Source organism: Tursiops truncatus, chromosome 3 (genome assembly GCF_011762595.2).
Source record: "Tursiops truncatus isolate mTurTru1 chromosome 3, mTurTru1.mat.Y, whole genome shotgun sequence".
In the NCBI taxonomy this organism is placed as follows: Eukaryota; Metazoa; Chordata; class Mammalia; order Artiodactyla; family Delphinidae; genus Tursiops; species Tursiops truncatus.
Window position 1 is genome coordinate 43,595,352 of NC_047036.1, and position 22,683 is coordinate 43,618,034.

At 42.1% G+C, this 22,683-nt stretch overlaps 1 long non-coding RNA gene across 5 annotated transcripts in view; it reads right to left on the reverse strand.

Moving 5' to 3' along the window:
- LOC109549122 (uncharacterized) overlaps positions 1–22,683 on the reverse strand; it is a 62,904-nt gene that overhangs the window by 37,897 nt on the left and 2,324 nt on the right. For 2 of the 5 annotated variants that reach the window (XR_012330692.1, XR_012330691.1), the window contains exons 2-4: positions 21,069–21,284; positions 20,759–20,889; positions 18,710–18,811 (exon numbers count right to left, since the gene is read on the reverse strand). This is a non-coding gene — a long non-coding RNA (uncharacterized lncRNA). The other 3 variants (XR_002175339.3, XR_002175340.3, XR_012330690.1) reach the window with 3 other exon arrangements.

A 22,683-nucleotide genomic window follows, 5' to 3' on the forward strand; every position in this document is an offset into this window, starting at 1 on the left:
TTAACCTTATACTTGCTGTATTCTAAGTTCCTCACTTTATTGACGTGGAAACTGAGGCCAAAAGAAATTAAATGACTGCTTTGAAGTCGTATACTTACTTAAGACTAAATCCCGTATGTTTATGCTTCTCAGAGAGAGATTTGGTACCTTCCTCCTCTGCCTCAAACCCCATCCAGCAGGCTTCACCACTCCTTCATTCTATGAGATGGGCAACTGATCTTTTTCACGTGGTCTTATAACCACATCAATAAGGTTTGAAGACCCACATCTCCTTTCCAACCAGATTAGCACTCCTTTATAGAAATTCAGGAGCCACCAATTAAGCCCAGCCCAGTACAAACACAGCCAGGTAGCATCTGGGCAATTTTAAATATCTGTGTGTGTTTTATAACCACCCAAAGTTGGTAAGCTTCAGGAAGATCAACTAGAAATGTTCAGCATTTTTCCATGTTGTATTCTGTCTCTATTTACCAAAATAAATAAATCAGGATACTGAAAGACTACAGTAAACACAGGTATTTTTACTCATGGTTACAGTAGCCGTACTGCTCTTCTGCTCTTAGTGGTAAATATACTGAGATAATAAGATCGCTAGAATTAATCAAATGTAGGAAGTTGTATAAATTCTATGTGATCCTGTAAAGAACTATTCCAGTAATAATTCAGAAAAACTCAAGCTTTAGAGCCATTTGTTTCATTCATTTAATAGTTTAGCAAAAACGGCTTACTATGCGCCCAGAACTTTCTAGGTGCTGGAGATACAGCAGGGAACAAAGGTCCTGCCCTCTTGGATGTTACATTCTAATAAAGAAACAAGCAAAGCCATAATATGTCAGAAGTTGATAAGTGCCATGGAGAAAAAGGAAGTAGAGGAGGTGGGACAGTAGGTGCCCAACTGAAGAGGTAGGGAGGGTAGTTTCTATGGTTTATATTTAAGATGGCCTTGCTGAATAACAGGGATGAAAGAAATGAGAACGCAAGCTCTGTGTGTATCTGAAGGAAGTGCTTTCAAAGCAGAGAGCCAACAAGTGCAAAGACCTGAAGCAGGAGCGGCGTGTACTTGGAACAGCATGAAGGCCAGTGTGGCTAGCGTAAAATGAGTGAGGGGGCAGTGGAAGGAGATGGTGTCTGAAAGGTGGTTGAGGCCAACTGTGTGGGACCTTTTAGAGCAATGTAGGGGATTTGACTTGTACTCAAGGTGAGATGAAAAGGCAGTGGAAGACGTGGAACAGAGGAGTGACATGGTCTGATTTCCCTTTAAAAGAATCACGTTACCTACGTGTTGAAAAACAATTGTAGCCTATTATTGGCTCTGACAATAATCCAGGTGAGACATGATGGTGGCTTGGACCATTGATGGTAGTGGTAGAGGTTGTAAGAAGGAGTAAGATCCTTGGAGGTACAACCATGGGACTTCTTGGTGAATTGGACGTGGCTTGTGAGGAAAAGAGAAGAATCCATGACTTCAAGCTTTTCCTCTTGAGAAACTCTTGGGGGGAATTGCCATTTGCTACAATGAGAAAGCCTATGGGAGGAGTGATTTGCAGGGGAGGGGATCATGAATCAGTAGTTCAACGCTAAACTTGTATGGCTGGAGATGCCTCTTAGATATCCAATTAATAGATACATCCTATTTCAGACACATCCTATTAGAAATGTGTCTTAAGAATGCAGTTGAATATACAGTAGAGTTCAGAGCTAAAATCTAGACCGGATATACAAATGTTGGTATTGTTAGCATCTGGATGATATTGAAAGCCATGAGATCAAATGAGATCATAGTGAAGGTGGATTAAAAAAGAAAAAAGGGGGCTTCCCTGGTGGCGCAGTGGTTGAGAGTCCGCCTGCCGATGCAGGGGACACGGGTTCGTGCCCCGGTCCGGGAAGATCCCACATGCCGCAGAGCGGCTGGGCCCATGAGCCATGGCCTCTGAGCCTGCGCGTCCGGAGCCTGTGCTCTGCAACGGGAGAGGCCACGACAGTGAGAGGCCTGCGTACCGCAAAAAAAAAAAAAAAAAAGAGAAAAGGGGCCTTGAGACACTCCAGTATTTGGAGGTCAGTAAGGTGAGGAGGAACCAGCAAAGAAGGTGGAGGAAGGGACCAAGAGAGAGATACGAAGATCAGAGACCAGTATTTTCTAGTTAGGTGAGTGATCAGCTGTATCCAAAGCTGCTGGTTCTGGATGCAAGCTCAGTTATAATGGGCAAAGTAAAAAGTAGCTGCCTGTGTCTCCTGCTGTCATATCCACAACCTACTGTGAATAGTAATAATAGAAGAATAGTAACAATTAAGAACTACCACCTACTGAGTGTCTATCAAGTACCAAGGATTGTGCTTTGTCAAATCTCCCATGCCAGCTCTGACGGATTGATAGCGCTTACCTGGAGCATTGTGTTGAGGAGTCTAAGGCTGCCTCTTAGCTTAAGGAAAAAGATTGAGTCGCAGTTTCTGCCATGGACACAGAATGAGAAGTTCTGGCTTCGTATCTGCTAGGTATTCATGATCCCTGTAATAGGACTCTACATACATTTTCAGTGGGGCTAACAACACTCCAGCGGTAGTATAATGAGCCCCATTTTACAAATGCAGAAACTGAGTTCAGGAACGTTTACTAATCGCCCTGAGGTGGCACAGCCAGATGTGGCAAAGGGGAAACTTGCCCCAGGTCAGCTGGCCTTTGTCCCATACTGCACAGTTTCCCTCTCCATCCCATCAGAAAAGTGCACAGAATTTCGGGTCCCCAGGCTACAGCTCTTCTAACTGAAACCTAGGACACAGGAAGCATATAGTCAAAGGTATAAACTTCAAAAGTAATGGTTCCTTTATGCTCAAAGAAAATATGGTACGGCTGGATCGATGAACTGATTTTAGAGAGATATGTTTGCAAACATAAGTACAGGAGAAAAAGAAGCAAAACATAACACAAGAGTAGTCAAAGTGATTCAAGCAGAAGTTTTTTGTTGTTTTTTTAAAAATTTTTTTTTGGCTGCGTCGGGTCTTTGTTGCTGTGCTGGGTCTTCGTTGCCGAGAGTGGCCTTTCTCTAGTTATGGTGAGAAGGGCTACTCTTTTTTTTTTTTTCTTTTTTGCAGTACGCGGGCCTCTCACTGTTGTGGCCTCTCCCATTGAGGAGCACAGGCTCTGGACGCGCAGGCTCAGCGGCCATGGCTCACGGGCCCAGCCGCTCCGCGGCATGTGGGATCTTCCCGGACCGGGGCACAAACCCGTGTCCCCTGCATCGGCCAGCGGACTCTCAACCACTGCGCCACCAGGGAAGCCCAGGGATACTCTTTGTTGCAGTGCGTGGGCTTCTCATTGCGTTGGCTTCTCTTGTTGCAGAGCACTGGCTCTAGGCGCACAGGCTTCAGTAGTTGTGGCGCGTGGGCTCAGTAGTTGTGGCGCACAGGTTTAGTTGCTCTGTGGCACGTGGGATCTTCCCAGACCAGGGATCTAACCCATGTCCCCTGCATTGGCAGGTGGATTCTTAACCACTGCACCACCAGGGCAGCCCCAAGCAGAAGTTTTTTCAACCTAGGGCAGTTGAAGATGACACAGTAAGAGCAATCATTAAAAATATGACTATTATTTTGTCATCATTCCCATAGCAACCTAGTAGTATTGCCTGCCAAAAAATAACTCAGTAGGCACCAAGAATTCTCAGCTTCTCTTTTAGCAGCAAGCCCTTCCCACAGTCATTTGTATTAACATTTGCAAAAGATTTATTTCCCTTTGATTCAAATAATTCCACATTCCCAAGAATATCTGGACTGGAACATGGCCAGCTGCCTGCAGGGGCCTGCAGCCATCTCCCTGGTCCTGGGTAGCTCCCTGGGTGCCCATGAATGGCTCATTGTTAAAGACAAACCCGCTGCAGAAAACAGAGAAAACACATAAGAGGAATCAGTGTCCTGTTCGGAGGACTGGTCTGGATTTTGAGCAATGAGACTGCGTGGGAGTAGCAAGCACCTAAGGCTGTTGTGAGTCAGTGATTGATGACTGCCGGCAGGTCTATGGCTCCTCTGAGATGCTGCCCCAGGTCACCATCAACAGTCAACTCACTCCAGGAGATTCTGAACCCAGATCCTTCCATGTGGCCAAGCAGAAGTCTAGAGCAGGCGCCAAATGAAAATCATCTTCATCAGCCCCTTGAATCTGTTAAGCACCAACTGTATGCAGGAATAAACACTAATGGAGAAAGTGGAGGTCACCTTCCAACAGTGTGTAAAAATCCAAGAAAAGTATGACCTTTAGACTCTTACATAATGGAGGCTGGGAGCCCATATTTTGCTCTGAGTTTTGCTACTGGTTTTCTGCATATATTCTTTCTCTATGCCAGCTGATAGGGCACTTTGGAGAAAAGTCCAGCTGCCCACTTCAAAGTCCCTTGAAAGCAAAGATAAGAAGTACTATAATTTTAGTATTTCTTGGAATTAATCAACCTTTCACTAAATTTAATTGCAAAGTGGATTAAATGTTTTCCTGATGTATACTTTCCACATTTAGACCATGTTTATTATTTCAGAGATGTACTGATAAACCCCACACTTAATGCTAGATGAGTATAATTTAGCAGCCACAAGCCTATAATTTAGATATGGCCATTTTCAAAAAGTTACACCTTCTGATACTTATTCAGATCTTTCATTGTCCTTATTTGAGCTTTTTCTTTTTAATATTCAGAAAACTACCATATTTCAAGATAAAATTCTCATGCTGCATTACTTCTCCCAGTTCTCAAAAACCCACCAAAACAGGGAAAATCAATGAAGTGATCTAGAAACAATAGACTAATTCAGTTACGGCCATAATTAATCAATCTGCCAAAACAATAGCTATATCTGCTCAAGTGAAAATATATGACTTTATGCCATGGAGAAAAATAAACCTAACTTGCTAAAACATGCCTCTATCTTTCAACTGCCCTACTTAACATTCTGCAAATAAGGCAAAAAAGCTATATGGGGTCTGAACTTCTATCCCTGTGGACACGTCTCCATCTTCACTGAGGCCATTAATACATTAAAAACACTGATGAAGGGCTAGTTGTTGGGTAAAGTCATTTTTCCCTTGACATTTATTATCAGTAGAAAAGTTTTTCTGTTTTAATACCCACATTCTGGCATATAATTACTGTAATAAAGTCTATTTCACTCTGGGTGACTGCTGCCAGTATTATGAAATCATGGCAATGGTTGTAAAAATAAGGGAGGTCACAACATTTCCACACACACACACACCCACTCTGCAGCTGATATTAAATAGCTTTGGTGGGAAAACGCAGACCTTTAAACTTTCTCTACCAAACTCAATGCATTCTGTATTTAACTTCTTCTTCTAAAAAGTTTGTGTTTTAAGAATTCAAAAACTGCATATGGCCATGGGGAAAAAAAAGAAGAAGAAGAAGGAGCTTATACTTAATTAGTTACTAAGTCCAACTTGGACAAAGCACAATAACAACCATTTCTTTGTGCTAACTATTTTTAATCATATGCATTACATGCATTGGCCTGTCTACTGCCCAGACTGTTCCAGCCTCAATCCTGCTTTACTATTACGGTTTTGGCAGAAGACAGCATCGAGAAAAGTCTCCATTTCGATGTTTTGCCATTTTGATGGGGATAATAACTCCTAACAACATGAATTCCCTCTAAACCTTAAACCACCACCATGGCTTCCTGACCATGAGAGAGTCAACATCCAAGTACATCAGATGCTGTACAGATATCCTCCTTACACCCCCAGCGGTACTCAACATTTTGATATATCCTCTCTGGGCTTAACCTGCTCAAATATTTTAATCCAATTGCTTTCAGCTATTCTCTTACATAACTGTTGGATATAATTTTTCTACTTCCAGCCAAGACCCAAGTCAAGCTAATTCAGGAACATAATAAAGACAGATAGGCCCAGGAGGAGTATCTTATGCATTTTTAAAAATTTTCTTTATTGAATAGGAATTTCTTTAGGGAGGGTCTAAGGAAATACCTATTTTAAAAGTAGAATCTTGGGATTCCAAATTAAAATAATCCTTAGTAGAAATGCTATTTGTGGGTTCAGAAGGTCAGAATCTCTCCTTGCCCTTGGAATGGGAAATCACTGGAATCCCTTGTCTTTTAAAGCAACAGAGGGAATATAGAAGCAAATAGAATGTTGGAGAACAGGCTGTGTTAGACCCACAAGAAAGCACCAACAAGAGCACCATACAGAGGAAGCTAGCCCTGGGACTGCTCCCTGCTTCGATCAGAGCTGTGCTGTCATCTACTTTATTTCCTGACCTTATGCATCAGGTTTTGTTTAGGGAGGAAAAGAGCTACTATAAGCACATTGAAAAACAATTTGAGGCATGCATACCCTATGACCAGCAATTCTGCTCTTTAGATATGTATCCTGGAGAAATGTGTACCTGTGTGCCCCAGACTGCATGTATATGAATGTTCACAGCACTGTTGTCCATAATGGCTCCAAATCAGAAGCAATTCAAATGTCCATCCTTAGTACAATGGATTGATACATTGTGGTGAATTCATACAATGGGAGACTATACAGCAGTAGAAATTAATAAGCCAGAGATTTGTGCCACAACATGGATGAACTTGCAAACACAATGCTGGATGAAAAAGGTAAGACAAAAAAGAAAACAGAATTATTGCATTTATATAAAATTTTTAAACCAGCAAAATGAATCTATATTTTTTAGAGGTATACATACAGGCAATAAAACTTAGGAAGAAGCAAATGAATGATTATCACAAAAGTCTCAAGAATATTTCCTTTGTGGGGTGAGAGAAGGTTGTAATCAGGACTCAGGGTGGGTGGCAACTATGGGAAATTTTCGGATGCTAGTAATGTTTTGTTTCTCATCCTTCAAAATTTTTCTGTATGGATATTTTATCTTTTACTTCAAAATTGCAAAAAACAAAAAGCATCACTCTTAAAAAAGAAAAGTTTGAAAATTCACAGCTTCAATCCAACTTCTTCATGGGAAAGATAAGGAACTGGAGGTCAGGGAGATTAAGTCAGTTGCCCATTTGTCCTGTCACCTAATATGCAGCTCACTCACGGAGCCTCTTCTCCAGTGCTTTGGAGGTGGGGGGGGGGTGGGGGGGTGGGGGGATGTGGAAGGGAGGGAGGGGGATCTATATTCTGGAGGCTCAGAGGGCCTGTCATTGTCCCATTCGGCTCTGCAGTCCAGCTTGAAAGCTGTCCCACTCCTTTCCCTCCCTCATCTCAACGCCCCTCCCCTTCATGGCCAGCCCCCAGCATCTCTCCTTGTGGGTCCACAGCCAAGGTCCACCTCTGAGTCCACTGGAAAGATGTCCATACTATATATGCGTTCGCAGATAGATATATATGCCCACTTGTACCTTGTACCCTCTTTTGGGTCTACTAGACTTGCCAGCCCTATATAGAAAATATGTCATATTTAATCTACACCTAAAACCTACCATATTTTGCATGTTACAGATATCTAAAACCAAAATAAAGTTTGTTAACTACAAATATTAAATCCAATGCTTCTATAGATACTTTTCAAGCGTCCCTCCAATAACCAGTGGAAGGGACCGTGCGAGTTGTAGACTTGCCACTGGAGGGGTCCCTTCCTGAACTATTATTCCTGAGCTGCACAGGATATGTTGCTTTTATAATGGAGTTTTAAAAGCCTTTATTATCCTCTTTGTTTTTTTAAAAAAATCAGTTGCTGAGAAAACATTTAGCCAGAACCTTTTTTAGAAAGTAAAATTGTGAGTTAAATTCTAGGGAAGGCATTGCATAGATATGAATAACATGATTTTCAAAGCTTATACGGGAGTCTCTTTACTAAATTTCTCCAAATCAGTGGTATTCTTGGATGTTCCTTCATATTTAAAGACTTATTTTCTTGCAGCAGCAGGAGCAGTTTTAGACTCACAGCAAAACAGAGAGAAAGATGCAGAGATTTCCCCATATACTTCCTGTCCCTACAGATGCATATCTTCCCCCATTATCTACCTCCCCCATCAGAGTGGTACATTTGTTACAATTGATAAACCTCCACGGACACATCATTATCACCCAAAGCCCATAGTTTACATCAGGGTTCACTCTTGGTGTTGTACAGTCTATGGGTTTGGACAAATGTGTAAGGACATGGATCCATCATTATAGTATCATACAGCATCTTTTTAGTGCCCTAATAATCCTTTGTGCACCACCCATTTATCGTTCCCCTTTCCTTTATCCCCTAGCAACCACTGATCTTTTTACTGTCTCCATATTTTTGCCTTTTCTGGAACAGTATATAGTTGGAATCATACAGTATGTAACCTCTTTCAGATTGGCTTCTTTCACTTAAGTTATACGCATTTCAATTTCTTCCATGTTTTTTCATGGCTTGATAACTCATTTCTTTTCAGCACTGAATAATATTCTATTGTCTGGATGTACTTCAGTTTACTTATTCATTCACTTACTGAAGGACATCTTGGTTGCCTTTAAGTTTTGGCAGTTATGAATAAAGCTGCTATAAACACCCATATGCAGATTCTTGTGTGGATATATGTTTTCAAATTATGGAGTAAATGCCAAAGAGCACAACTGCTGAATTGTATGGGAAGAGTATGCTTAGCTTTGAAAGAAACCACCAAACTGCCTTCCAAAGTGACAGTACCATTTTGCATTGGACCAGAAACCTCAGATTTGACAAGGTAAAGGTAGAAAAGTGAAGCTATATCTCATACATGAGGAATTCTAAGATAATTCTCCTAAAAATGGAACTACAGGAGAAGCCAAAAATCCAAGACAGACAATCCCACCAAGAAGAGCAAAAGTACAGAAGGGAAGAACAAGTACAAACATAGGCAACAAAAGAAAAACATTACATAAGGAAATCCAAATAAAGGGATAGAGTTCTTAGCCCGTGAACAACTTCCCTCCAAATAAAACTGCTATCATTATCAAAGAAGCCCTACGCAAGGAGTAGTTTTCCAGCCATGGATAAACAAGAAAGAAGTGTCATTTCAAGAAGAGCTGGCCATGGGGAAAAAATGCTTTTGTCAGAAGAAAGGCAGTATTTCCAGTCTCCCACGCTATCAGTAGAAGGCCAGTGTAACCAAAAGCACCTGAAGAAGTCAAAATCCTCTATGAGTCATGCTAGTATTATACCAGTAGCAGATAAAGCAAAACAAGAGGGGTGATTGTTGTTTTCTTTGAAACGACCCCATGCACAAAGATTTGGTTTTCTCCTGGAGTGCACCTTCAGTAGGATGAACTCATTTCGTTAAAATTCCAGACCATATCACTTCTTGAAAAATAATTCCCGGAGAATTTGCTCTCTGGTCCTCCTGTCTGTGCCTAACGGTACTCTTCCCATCCTTCCCCGTGCTGCCCACAGTGACAGCCTCCTGGCTTTGAATTCCTAGGGCACATCACTCATTTGGACTCAGTTCCACAGAGCCCTGCATAGGGGCTTAATGACTCCCCAACCATGCATGGCTTATTTTTCCGCCCAAATTTGAAGGTCATGGAAGACAGACCACTTGTGCTTTCTTGTGCGTCCCCTACCAAAGTGCTGAGCTCATAGTAGGTGCTCACACCCTCCCCAGTGGTTCATTTGCTCCATGTGGCCTTCCCTTCAATAGCTCACGATCATCACCAGAAGTAAATTCCCTTACAGCACTACACATCATGGAGCCACGGTCTTCCCTGACCTCTGTTACTGCAGTGCCTTCTCTTTCTCTGTTTTGCTTTAGAAGCAGATGGTGGGGGCTTCCCTGGTGGTGCAGTGGTTGAGAGTCCACCTGCCGATGCAGGGGACACGGGTTCATGCCCCGGTCCGGGAAGATCCCACATGCCGCGGAGAGGCTGCGCCCGTGAGCCATGGTCGCTGGGCCTGCGCGTCCGGAGCCTGTGCTCCGCAACGGGAGAGGCCACGGCAGTGAGAGGTCCGTGTACCGCAAAAAAAAAAAAAAAAAAAAAGCAGATGGTGGACAGAAACTAAAATCACATCTAGGTCAGTGAGTGTACATTTTATGGAGATGGTTCTCAACATTAGAACACAGATCAAGTCACCACTACACTCTAACATACCTTGATGGTAACACAGTTCATAAATGGTAATAAACATGGGCAGGATCACTGTGAACAACAAACCAAAACAAAGAACAGATCGAAGCTTTCATAGTAATTTGGAATTAGACTCTCAGAGCTTTCAACACTACTGTTTGTTCTGCTATAATGGGATATGTAGATTCCTAAAAATAACCTGGTTTGCCAAAAATTGTGATATTAAAAGACTTGTTTTTGTGGAAGAGGAAGGTATTAAGGTTAGGATTAAAGTTTCAGTCACAATAACCAACAACAGAGGAATTCCCATAGTTATAAGTAAATGTTATTATCATAATCTAAAATGTATATATCCATTGATCAACGATGACAACACACACCCAAATGTTGCATTCCACATACTCAGGAATTTCACAGTCTTCTCCATGCCCTTTGTCTTTTATTTTGCGATTCTGTTTGTTGAGCCCCTAATCTTAAACCAAAGGACAAAGGAGTATACACCAAACAGCAGAACAGCTCACCAGGGTGACACACAGCAGCATCTTCCCAGGCTTTGCAGGACCATAACTTTCCTCCCTCTTCTTGGGTTCCTAGTCCCTCAGTCACCTACATAACCAGAGGCAGTTACATAATACAAGAATGTTCCTCAATTGATAAAACACCTCATATCTAATTTCCATTATAAAAACTCCCAATGTAGGAAAAATGGTTGAACATCAGGCTCAAAATTAAATTTGGGCTTTTCACTTCAATCACTGGCTTCCTGCGGCCACATCTGTGATGTTTCTGCAAGGGGTCTATGGCCATAAAGACATTAGCCTTGCCCTTTCTAAACCAGCCTCTCCAGATTCACTTTCCCCTACCAATGGAGGAAAATGGTTACTGCACAATAAACAAAACCCAAAAATCTAGTAGAAAAGACCAGGTGTGTTTCCTTAAGGTATAGGCACCTCTCCACAGTGAGAATGATTTTGGAGGTTCGACTTAATGGGCCTGCGGCCATACCTCCAGGACAGCTCTTCATGTCCTATGGCTCATTGGGATATGGTTCCTTAAAGGAATGTCATCAACCGTGAAAACTAGCAGATTCCTGAGGAAGGTAGGAATACAAATCTATACTTTAAAAAGTCATCTTGTTCGGCTTCTATGGAATCCACCAAATCCATCCTAGATGAGGGGGTGAAAACTCTTACTTCCATGCTATCTAATTAAGACCATTAATCCCTTCCAGTACTAACATATCAGTCTGACCTTATTTGCGATTTTGACTAAATAGCTTACACAAGTTTTCTGATTAACTTATTCTAAGTTATTGTGAGGCCCTGGGAGAGTCAAACCTGGCTGCTAAGTGCTCTACCTGGATAATATAATCCATCCCCACAATATTTCAAGGAAGATTTCAATAGCCCCATTTCACAGATGAAGAAACCAAGGCTTAGGGAGGTTAAGTACCTTGCTCAAGAACATGTGCCTGGTAAAAGTGGAATCAGGATTCAAACCCAGATGCTCTGCTATAGCCGCACAAGGTTAACCACTACACCACACTGCCTTTCCTGTATAAGCCACAAGGACAAAGGGTAGAAAACATGATTGGTGATTTCTTGGCACCCTTATCACATCCACTCAGCCCACTTCTGATTTCAGCCACATTTTGGCAGAAAGTTCCATGAATCTCAGGCCAATTTTCTGCTTTCCTGCCTCATGATTTCCTCTGAAAGTGCAGGAGCCCACTCAGCCCATGTTCAAGTTGGCTTGGAAGTCCTCAACCAATGGGCCATGGGGACCTGGAGAAATGCTTTCCAAAGGACAATCCTGGAGACACCCCATATGCTTCTCAGAACCCCAGTGTCATCAGGGCCCTTTGCCCACCGCAGCAGCCATGATACCCTTTGCCTTTCTGCCACTCTCTCCCTGTTCTCTCATTCATTTCGCAAATAAACAACTTGCACCTGAGATCTTCTCACCAGCTTGCTTTTGGGGAATTAAGACATCCCGCCTTTGTGGTGTAATTAACTAGACAGTTTCTTATGGCTCCCTCCCAATCTTTTATTCAGTGACTTTTAAAATCACACACAAAATTTCAACAGTCTTCCAGTCAATTAAGCCTGAATTCATTAGCCCTGAATGAAGTCCATTAAGGCATATATTCTAGAAGGAGCTGCTGCTGTTGTAGGAACGTGGAGACACAACCATGGGACACGTCCCCCATGTTACAATTTACTGGAGTGTGAACAGCTGAATATGCATTTCCACCTCGATTTTCAGAGAAATGGCTGTTTACCTGGGAAGGCTCATTCTACTCACTCATCTATACAGAAGGCATGGCATAATTTTGTATTAAATTATCCAAAAAGACAGTTCTGGTCCTCACATTATCATTTGCTGTCCTTTTATCCAATCCAGACAAGTCTTGAAGCATAATTGACAAGTTCTCTTCATCCAAGTAAAAAGTTTCTAAGGCCAATCCATTTCTAATTATGTGACCTTAAGGGCATACCTATGACCCTATGGGGGACAGTCCCCCCAGATCTCTGAGGGTATGTCTACAGAAGGAGTAGGGACAGGTTAAGAGACACAATGTTCACCTAGTCCGACGGTATGTTTTCACAGATGAGAAAAGTGAATTGCTCGGAGAGTTACTGGACTGTGCACCATGCCCCCCAGCCATTAAGAACTGGGAGAACAGCCCAGGTCCCCGCACCGCACTGCCTTCTCCACAGAAAGCCAGCTGGTGACAAAACCCAGCCCGAAAAAATCCTTCACAGTCCCTGTCTCCAGTTTCTCTAGAATCAATGTGGGATACTGCCTTGTGCAAATATTATAAAGACTCCCATCCTGCCTATACGAACAGTAATGAAAAAGCCACAGTCCCTCAGAAACATACCATGCAGTCAGCGGGATAATCGTTGTATGATAATCACAGGTTTGCAGTTTTAGAGCTGAAAGGTCTGGTGGGTGGTTGTTCACTGTTAGGTGTCATTAAATTAGAAAAACTATGTATTTCTCATAATAACTAGCAAATTGGGTTTTCTTTTTTGCATTGCTCCAAATATTTTATTTTTCAAGAGAGCAATAGCAATAATACTAATTAAGATTTATTGTGCGATTACCATGCTAACTGCCTTAAATGTATCATATATTCCCTATGTTGTAGGTATAATTCTCATCCCCTTTAACCCTCATAGCTGCACCATAAACTCAGAGTAATAAATTAACATTCAAGAAAAATAACAGAATCTATATTTGCAATTCCTGACATAATAAGGCGTCGTTAAATATTGTTTAGAGTTCTGTGACAGTAATGTTACTTTGGTTTAAGACCTATTTTCAGCACACTGATCATTATAGGGGAATGCTACTTCTTTGTTTGTTGTGGTAAAATACACATAACATAAAATTTACCATCTTAACAAATTTTAAATGTACAGTTCAGTAAAGTATATTCATACTGTGGTGCAACCCATTCCAGAACTTTTTCATCTTGCCAAACTGAAACTCTGTACCCACTAAACAACTCCCCATTTCCCCCTCCCCCAACCCCTGACAACCACCATTCTACTTTCTGTTTCTAGGACTCTGACCACTTTAGACACCTCAGATAAGTGGAATCATGCAGTATTTGTCTTTTTGTGGCTGGCTTGTTTCATGTACTGTCACATCCTCAAGGTTTATCCATGTTGTAGCATGTCAGGATTTCCTTCCTTTTTATGGCTAACATTCCGTTGTAAGTATATACCACACTTTGTTTATCCATTCACTGGTCACAGACACTTGGGTTGCTTCTACCTCTTGGCTACTGTGAATAATGCTGCTATGAATATGAGTGTACTAGCAAATTGCTCTTAAGTAAAATAAATTGGTTACATTCTGCAGTGTTCATTTCAGCTCATAGTCTTGCATTCACGTTCTCAAGAAAAACTAATCTCAGTCCGTCTTATCCAGTTATTTACACTTGGAATAATCTTAGCCTGTTGGCCAGTCATGACCAGGTGTAGCCATTCATCTCACAGCCCAGATGAAGAGGCAATCTGCCTAGGAGGAAACAGGTTCACAGAGGGCTGGCCTTGCAAAACTCATTTTATGAAGTGGTGATAAAGTTCTTTAGGGAGATAATATAAGCATAGTGATTATAAACACGGGTCTGGCCTCAGAATCCCAGCTCTAGCACTTACCAGCTGTGTGACCTCCAAAAAGTTACTTAATCTCTCTAAGCCTCTGTTCCTAATCTCTAAAACAGAAGCAGTGATAAAAATAGTACTTACATCCTAGGGTCATGGTAAGAAATAAATGAAATAATCCGTGTAAAGAATTTAGCGTAGCGTCTGACATACAGTAGCTCAAGAGTTGTCAGCCTTTATTCCATGGTTATAGGTCACCAATTCCAACCCCCTCATTAAAGATGAGGTCCAACAAGATAAAGCAGTGCACACTCCTGCCTTGATAGCCACAGAGCTCTGGATGGGCAGAGACCCCTTGTCTGACATGAAAGTGATCAGAGATTTACTCTTTTTAATCACAGAAGTTTGTTTTATTTCAAAACTTTGATCAAAAGAAAATACACCACTTAACCTAAGGTTGACCATTTTAAGTCCACGGGCTTAAAAATAAAAGCTAAGAAACAGGAACTGAAAATATTAAAAAATAAAATCTGAGCAAAACCAAGTAAACATCACAGACATCTTTCTGCTAAGAAAGCCCTTGACCTTGTAAGTGTGTCTTAAATCTTGTTTAAAACATATTTGGTTTTCTTTTGCTTTTGTATCAAATGTGGATCATCACAGCCATCGTGCAAAGACCACCACATTTTAAATAATGATCTATGCTTTTACTTGGCCTCTCCTCAGGCTGTACCTCAGCATTTCTGCCTTTGCAATTCTGACGGACTTAAGAGTTTAACACATTTGGGCAGTTCATTGGACGGCAGTCCAAGGCTTCAGGGCAACTAGGGGCCACTTTAGGATAGAATCAAAAACTTTTCCCTCAATCACCCTGCAGCTGAGCAGCTCCCAGCCCCAGAGAGGAGCCTTCTAGCTCCAGCATCCTCTCTAAATCCCTGGACCACAGCACTTTTCAAGCACATGGTGTGCTTCCTCTAGCAGTCCCAGACAACTTGAAGAACCTACATGGCCTTTCTTTGATCAGATTTACATCCCACGATATTCAGGGTTCATGGTGATAAGCAACACTAAAGACATCTTTCTTTCCCAGGCTACGCTGCTTTGCTCCCGTTCACTGGTGATACCCTCAGGCCAAGAATCACCCAGCACATAAGTGGTTAGCAACCCTTGCTGTGCATTAGAATCCCCTGCAGTGCTTTTTTGTAAAACCATGGATGCCTGGAGATCACCCTAGGTCATCTGAAACTGAACTTCTGAGGATAGAGTAGAGGGCTCAGCCGTTCTCAGGAGCTCTGCAGGTGGCTGTGATGGGTAGTGAGGTTGAGAACCTCTGCCCTAACCAAAACAGGAAGTCAGAGTGTAGCATCAGGCACCGTGCTCCAAGGTAGGCCCCACTCAAGCTGAAGGGCAGAATCTTTCAAGCCACACCACAGATTCCAATAAATGACCCCAATTCACCACTAAAGGGGAAGAGGTCCTTCCCCAGCTCATCTAGACATCAAACCAGGACAACTCATTTCTAGCTGGGGCTACTGAAGCCCTGATCCACACTCCAGCCAACTTCACACCCTGAGTGCTCATCTTATCCAGCCAAACTCTGCTTCCAGTCTGTCTGCAGTGACTACACCTGCACGACTAGACTCTACTGAAGAGTAAGAGAGAATCGTATTCAGTCACGGCTCATAGGAAATCTCAGGGGCCACCAGCAGCATTCTTTATAAGCAGCAGGACCAGTATACATGAAATGGTCAAGACCCAGAAAGTAGGCAGACCACTGAGCGGGGCATCACTAAAGAAAGATGAAGGAGGCAGACATGCTGAAGGTGTTCAGCAGCAAAACTGAAAGGAGAAGAACATACAGGAGGCCCATCCCAGTATAATCAGAGTGGCAGACAAAGAACCAAGGCAGAGACTGAATATAGAAGCAGGGTGGCATGGTGGGTACACAACTGGGCTCCGGTTATAAATTGCCTGGATCGAACCCTGGCTCTGATCCATGACTGGGGGCAAGCAAAAGAACAACAACAAAAATAAAATAAAACACTCTAGGGCTTCCCTGGTGGCGCAGTGGTTGAGAGTCTGCCTGCCGATGCAGGGGACATGGGTTCGTGCCCCGGTCCGGGAAGATCCCACATGCCACAGAGCGGCTGGGCCCGTGAGCCATGGCCGCTGAGCCTGCGCGTCCAGAGCCTGTGCTCCGCAACGGGAGAGGCCACAGCAGCGAGAGTCCCGCGTACCGCAAAAAAACAAACAAACAAAAAAAAACACTCTAAGCCTCAGTTTTCTCATCTGCAAAATAGGAATAATATTACCTTTCTCATAGGGTTATTAAATACGATAGTGAGTATGAGGACCAGCACAATAGCTGGTGCTTAATCAAATGCTAGCAATATCATTATAAGAAAAAGAGGCAGATCCTAGGACCCAAGACAGAGGCTTAGGCAAAAGGAAATAAGACAAAAGGCCAGTTACAAATCAGAGCAGACCCTGCAGTAAAAAGAGAAGCCTTGTCACCACGATGGCAATAGACTAGAGCTCTCAGTTCTAGTTGCTTTGTAAAAACAGGGTTGGCTCCAGAGCCTTGGGCCAACTGGACAGCTGTGACCTTAGCTGCAAAGGTTAGAGGCCTGGAGGCGGGGGAACCAAGCTGACTGTTATGCCCATTGGCTTGCCACAGGTTCAAAGCTGAGGCCACTCGCTGGGACTCCTAGAGCCCACTTTCCTTTGAATCCATAGGTCCTTCCCAGTGTGGCCCTTACCTTCAGGAATTACTTTAAAAAACAAAAAACAAAACAAACAAACAAAAACTCCTAGTATTTTCTACCTCCAGCTGCAGGTTCCCATTCTTGCCCTGGCCAGGGGCCCCCCTTCTGTGCTACAGTCATTTTAGTTTCTCTAGCACCTCCCCTGCTTTGCTCAGTCTCCCTTCCAGCCTTCATTCTAGGCCCTTTAAACAGGCCCACGGAGTCCCCAGAGTCCAAAAGAAGGCTTTCTTCCCTACCCTTTCTCCCCACTCCCAACAAGTCCCACACCCTGCCCACCCCCAACCAGCCAGAGTCTTATTAGCTTCCAACTCCACCCTATAAAGCCTTCATTTAGGAATTCTCATACATATTTCCATGTTAATAACACCCACCATCTTCCCTGGAAAGTTCCCATTAGCTTTTCCTTAAGCACTCAAAATACAGTAAGACTTCACATTCATGTCTTAACACAGAAACCTCTGTCCTGCTGGCTCTTCAGTTCACTGTCATTAGGGGGAAGGGAAGCATTTGACAATACTCTGAAAACAAACCAAACCAGGAAGTGGATAAATGGGGACATTTTTCTTAACATGTTTACTTCTGACCTTCTCCCCTCCATCCCCCAAAGCTGACATACCCAGTACTCTGCTTCTCACTGCAGCACAGAGATATTTGGGGTCTGTCTCCAGCACAGACCAATAGATCTGTTCTCTTCTAGGGCAAAGCTTGAAGCTTTAATCTTGTCCAGCCATTTCACAGATTCATTGTAGAGCAGTTACAGATCTGTGATAAGGGGAACCAAGCAAGAGCGCCCACCTGGAGCCATCCGAGAGCATCAGTGTGGCTCAAGATCAATAGGCCCCCACGGTAGAAGGCCAAGAGGTAATTATCCTCCCTGCAGAAAGTACTCCTATCTGTGCCTGCAGGGTTCTATCTCCTGCTTATTTTCTGCACTCATGCACAGGAACTGGGGGAAAAAAAATTCAATAATGATACTGTGGTCAGCTGTACTCTCGGGTTAGGCAGTATTGGAAGAACATTCCCATTTTATAAAACTACCAAGTCTTAGAATATTTTCGGAGCTGAAGGAACCTCAGGAGTAATCTCTCCCACTTCTTCATTTTAGAGATGAAGAAACTGAGACCTTGAGAAGTAAATGGACCCACAAGGGTGACCAGAGCAGAAGAGGAAGCAGCTTCTCTCTTCCTGTGCTCTAGCCATTGCACCACACCATCCCACGGACAGCTTCATCTTGGCTATTCACAAAACGCATTTTTTAATGTAAATATATGACAGGGACTGAAAAACAACATGAGTGGATTTTTTTTCTTTGAAAAGTATTTATAATACCACAATGTTTTTACAAGAAATATACGTACCTGAATTGTCCTTAGAGAATGAGAAAGCACTAAGGATCAAAGAAGTCATTTGGTTGCAGAGAAGAAAAGGGGAAGAAAGTCATGGGTGTGTGTGTGGAAAAAACCAAGATGAGAGGTTTAAATAGTATTGAGATTGAATGCAGCATGAAGAAGGGAAGAACGGGGCTGAAAAAGAACATCCATGGAAGAAGGATATAGGAGATCAAGAGAGAAGAAAGACTCCAGAGAATCCTGAGGAAGTACTTTGAACTGTAAAGTGTGAGAATTCTTAATGTTACAGCTTTACAATACTGTGAGTAATGGAAAAGGACAATGGGGAAATGACCTCTGTTAAGCAGGTGATTTACATATTTTCTCATTCAATCCTCACAAAATACCATTATATCTATTTTACAGATGAGAAACTATGTCTCAGAGAAGTTAACTTACCTATGGTCACAAAACTAAAATGTAGTAAAGCCAAGATTTTATTCAGGGTTGACACCAAAATCCGTCTAACAATCTAGGTTATGGCTTCCTTTCCACTGGAAACTGTAACACAAGTTATAGTGCAGAGTTAGAATCTCATTGCTACATTTGAAAAGCGGCAACCACGTGTCATATTAATACATTTAACATTACAACCTGGAAATGCTCTATTCTACTAACTTTTACTTTGGGCCATAAGAATTATCTCCAAGCATTATAGAAAGTTGAAGCTGGGTTTTGGGCCAATCAAAGAATGATCAATGCGAGAGGTCCTTTTATTACCTAAGTGATTAAAAAAAAAAAATTGTATCAAGGGTTCATGTCCCCATTTCAAAGTAAAACAATGTGAGTCCTCACCTAGCAACCAAAATTTATGTTCCTAGCTCATTTCAATTCAGATTAGGTTTTAGAAATCCTAGTTCGTATTCAGTTTCCATTTCTTCATTCTTATGTATTTTTTAATTAAAGTGTGATATTTTCGACATAATTTAGCTCCAAAAGTTTTAATAGTTCCTCTATTAAGAATATACCATTAGGGCTTCCCTGGTGGCGCAGTGGTTGAGAGTCTGCCTGCCAATGCAGGGGACGCGGGTTCGTGCCCCGGTCCGCGAAGATCCCACATGCCGCGGAGCTGCTGGGCCCGTGAGCCATGGCCACTGAGCCTGCGCGTCCAGAGCCTGTGCTCCGCAACGGGAGAGAACACAGCAGTGAGAGACCCGCGTACCGCAAAAAAAAAAAAAAAAAAAAAAGAATATACCACTAGATAACCACATACTGCGAAAATGCCAAAGAACTGATTAAAAGTTCAGATTCCCTTGTTAATTTATGTTATTTCAAGGGAAATGATTGCATATATGATAACAATTTCTCTGGGAGGTATGTTTTGCTTTCTCTTATGATTACTACACAACTGGAAATTAATTTAATTTTCATGATCTCTTGTGCAGTTTCTTTTGTTCTACAGATCTTCATCTCCCCCTTCCCAAAATATTTTAATATCAAAATAACTGAGCTGATATTATTATTTATTTTTTTTTTGCGGAGCACAGGCTCAGCGGCCATGGCTCACGGGCCCAGCTGCTCCGAGGCATATGGGATCTTCCCAGACTGGGACACGAACCGGTGTCCCCTGCATCCGCAGGCAGACTCTCAACCACTGCGCCACCAGGGAAGCCCTATATTTTAAAGTCCTAATATAGAAGACTTTTAGCAGTTACAAGAAGTTGATTTTAATAGACATTGAGTTCAGCAGATTAATTATAATTTCAAATGACAGTGAAAAGTTGAGGAAGGAACTGAAGAGAACAAGAAGAATGTGAGAAAAAAGGAGTTTCCCCAGTAAGACAATTTTTTGTTAATTTTTAACCCAAAATTGAATCCACATTTTATTCATTTCCACATTAAATTATAAACACATTTTGAGGTGTTGTTTTTAGATGTTTTTTGTTTTGTTTTGTTTTGTTTTAGATGTTTTTAATTTGTCTAGTCTAACACACAACCTAAAAATTTTCCTTTAGGGTGTGACAATGCTTAAAAACAAAACGAAAACAAACCCTTTTTCCTGTTCTGTTTAAGGTGGGTGGATCAAAGAATGTCTGGGCAGATAAGAGAGCTTCAGACATTGGGCAACCCCAGTTACTGAGGAGAATAAAAAGGACGGTTCTTACAATCATGTCTATAAACAGTTTCTTGCTCAAAAAGGCAAGAGACTTCTCCAAACACTTGTTGGTAAGTGTTCAATTCAGTTTGCTACATTTCACATCTTCACAGTCTTCAAAGGCTACAAATTTGAAACATTATTGGGTAGGAAGGTTTTGAAACTCAAGTTCCATTTATTCTTGGCCAAGTTCAATAGTCTGGTTCCTGGGATGGGGACCAGGGAGGGACAAACAGAAATAGTTTCTGATGATTTCCTCATACTCAAGCTCCCTAGAGGAGTCAAAAATGTTTGTTGTTGTTTTATTTTGTTTTAAGTATGAGTCTAAAATACAACTGAGAAAAGTGTTTTACTTTGTTTTGTGTTTCAGCAGCCAAGACCCAAGGTGCTCTGATTCTGTAGATTGAGTCCCACTTTCCTTCTTGGGTAACTTCTGTTTGGTTGGTTGGTTCGTTGGTTGGTTTTTATTCTGGGCACACTGATGCTTTGAAAGAAATTTGAGACTTGTTAGAAAGAAGAAAAGAAAGAAGAGATTTTGAGTAGGTGAATTAGTTATCTATTGCTGTATAACAAATTACCCCTCCCCAAAACTACCAGCTTAAAGTAACAAACATGTATTATCTCAACTAGTTTCTGAGGTAGAAGAATGGAGAAGCAGCTTACTTGGGGGTTCTGGCTCAGAGTCGCTCATGAAGTTACAGTCAAGCTGTCAGCCAGGGCTGTAGTCACTGAAGGCTCAGGATCCATTTCAAGGACACACACATGGCTGTTGACAGGCCTCAGTTTCTTGTTGGCTGTTGGCTGGAAACTTCATTTCCTAATCATGTGGGCCTCTCCATAAGGCTGCTCACAAGGCTTGCTTCCCCCAGAGTAAGGGATCTAAGAGATAGAAAGAGAGAGACCGACGACAAACAGATGCAACATGCCCATGATGGAAGTACAGCCTCTTAGAACCTAATCTCAGAAGTGACATTCCTTCACTTCTGCTGTTCCTTACTGCTCACACAGAACACCCTGGCACATGGTAGCAGGGGCTTGCATGAAGCCACAAATACCAGGAGATGGGGATTGTTGGGGGCCATCTTGGAGGCTGACTATCATAGAAGGCAACTAGCAAATCTGACAAACTTTGACCCCTTTTTTTTTTTTGCCATGCAGCGTGGCTTGTGGGATCTTAGCTCCCCAGCCAAGGATCGAACCCGCGCCCTCAGCAGTGAGAGTGCAGAGACTTAACCACTGGTCCGCCAGGGAATTCCCAAGCCCTTAATTTATATTTCATATACCATTATTGAGACTTCACACAGCCACAGAACCTGGGACACTCAACAAATATTTATGGAATGAGTGAGTTGAGAAACGTACATTTCAAGCTACTGTGCTGTGCTGCTATCTTCCGGCCAGCAACTGGCATCGTAACCATTTTATTAGGACTTCGGCATTTCTTTCTGCAAATATTTCACGGGAGTGATTTTCAAATGATGCTCCAAGGGGTCCCAGGTGGAGCCCCTGGAAGGTAACCCCTCAACCCTTCTTGGTTCAGTCAGAGCAACTCCCCTGACATCTATTTTTACATGTTGGATTTCCTTTGAAAAACAATTCTTCAGCTAAAAAAGGGGGGGGGGGGTTAAACTAAACCCTTCTTATGCATTTTACCTATGTTATTTTAAATAAAAATATTAGAAAATGGATAAATGAAAATGTAGATAGTGCTGAAAAGTATTGTCCTCTAAATTTAGAAATCCTCAGGGAAGCCCAAAGCAGTAAATCTTTAATGTCAATTCAGACATTAGGCTTAAGCTGGTTGACTTTGGATTCAATTATACAAAACATACACATGGAGGTGTGCACACACAAAAGACAGGGAAAAATATATGCAAAAATCTAGAAGTATGCAATTGAAGATTATGTCTTAAAATAAGGTAAAATTAAATTTTTTATATTTTTTCCAGCTCTTGAGGAGGGAGGACATTCTCAGAATATATGAGCCTATCTTTTGACTTTTGTGTCAGACTTTCCTATTAGTTTTGGGGGACAAAGTACACGGAGAGGTAGAATCTTGTCTGTGTGCTCCTAAATTTTGCTGGATTTATCATCCCATGTTTAAAATTCCCCATATTTCCACGGCTAGCCAGACTCTAATCAAATACTACAAGTGTTTCGAGGGACCCTTTAAAGCCATTGGGCCTTAACCTCACCTTAAGCCAAACAGAATATTTGGATTTCTATCAAAGTAGCCTTTCTTCACCCAAGTTCTCAGAAATCACAAGCCTCTCAAGTA